The sequence below is a fragment of the Monopterus albus genome, unplaced genomic scaffold, assembly GCF_001952655.1.
Source record: "Monopterus albus unplaced genomic scaffold, M_albus_1.0 scaffold402.1, whole genome shotgun sequence".
Taxonomy (NCBI): domain Eukaryota; kingdom Metazoa; phylum Chordata; class Actinopteri; order Synbranchiformes; family Synbranchidae; genus Monopterus; species Monopterus albus.
Window position 1 is genome coordinate 208,098 of NW_018128282.1, and position 1,593 is coordinate 209,690.

Consider the following 1,593-nt stretch of genomic DNA (forward strand, 5'->3'; position numbering starts at 1 on the left):
CTGTAGTAATAGATGTAGCAATCCCAAGCGATAGCAACATCAGGAAGAAGGAACAAGCTCGAGAATAACATGAGAAGCTCGAGAGAGTCAGAAAAGATGTGGAAGGTGAAGGCACAAGTGATCCCTGTGGTAATAGGAACATTGGGGGCTGTGACCCCCAAACTGGCTCCAACAAATTCAAGGAATAACATCTGAGATCTCTGTCCAGAAGAGTGCAGTCCTAGGAACAGCCAAGATACCGAAAAGATCCCTTAAGCTCCCAGGCTTCTGGTAGAGGACCAAAGCTTGAAGGAAGGAATAAGACCGCCCCGAAGTGGGGTGAGCAGGGAGTTTTTTTTTTCTTTTGTTTGTTCATTAAAAACAATAAATTCTGTATCCCTGACTCAAAGCTGCAATTGGCAGGACATTAAAGGACAGCCCACTAAAAAGAGTCAGACAGATGAAGTGAGCACAGCACTAGGCATCACTTAGACTAAAGCACTCATGTCAGTGCCTGTTCTAACCTACACTGAGTTGAGATCAGGAGGACAATCGTATGTTACCTTATTGAGGTGTGTGATAGAATCAAAAGAGGTGCATCCTTGCAACAGAACCGGGATAGTGCTAAGCCTTTTTGCCTTCTGAGAATGGGTGGAACAACACACTCTGGGGTGGAGGAGAGACCCAAATGGGACAACAAAGTTCAGTATCTACTAACATGTATTGGATTTGCAGTGGGACTTGGAAATATCTGGCGTTTTCCCTACCTATGCCAAATCTATGGAGGAGGTGAGCTGCTTTAAGTATTTTATAACCTGTCCGATCGTGAAATACTTCTGTCTGAGCCACAGCTGAATTTCTACAACAGTTCAAATTCTCTTTTTGGTTTTGTATAATTGATCACCAACAAATATACTAGGCCAGTCATTACCACTGGCTCTGGAAAATAGTGAGCCTTATCTATGTTTCATTGATCACAGTGTACATTAGGGATTCTCCCTGTCAGAGGCCTTAATTCCTGTATTTACTTCCTTTTAGTTCACAGTATGACATTTTGAGACCGAAAACCATAGAATTCTGTGTCAGGACTAAGTTGAGTAAACAGCCAATGCTGTAAATGTCTATAGGATCTATCAACTTCGCATACTGAGTTTGAGATTTCAAACTCAATTGAGCCTCTTTATGATGTCAGCTTAGTGGACAATTAATCACCTTTTTCTTCAGTCCCTTTTGCCTTGAATTTGTGTTGTTTTGTACATATACATACATACAATGAAGAGTAAACGCAATGTTAACAGTATTTATGCAGTTTTTTTTTACTAGCCTGACTCAGGTCCATGTTTTTAGCACCTTGAAAAAAAAAAACTCCTCATGGTCACTTAGTCTTTATAATATATTTCCGTTGTCAAGGAAATTCTTTTTGTATGCTTGATAGTTGTTGGTTCTCAGATGAGATTAATCATCTATTTTTTAATTCACGCAGCAAGGAGAGGAGAATGTAACATCGTTGTTGGTTGCTCTCTGACAAGGATCTCCAAACTACCATTATACTACCACAGTAACATTAACAGATGGGAAAACAACCTAGATGTTAATCATTCATCCTTAACTGTG

General features: G+C 40.2%; 1 pseudogene; it reads left to right on the forward strand.

Annotated features, from left to right (window-relative positions):
* Positions 1-626: 626 nt before the first annotated feature.
* Positions 627-1,593, forward strand: part of LOC109951699 (sodium-dependent neutral amino acid transporter B(0)AT3-like) — a 5,174-nt pseudogene continuing 4,207 nt past the window's right edge.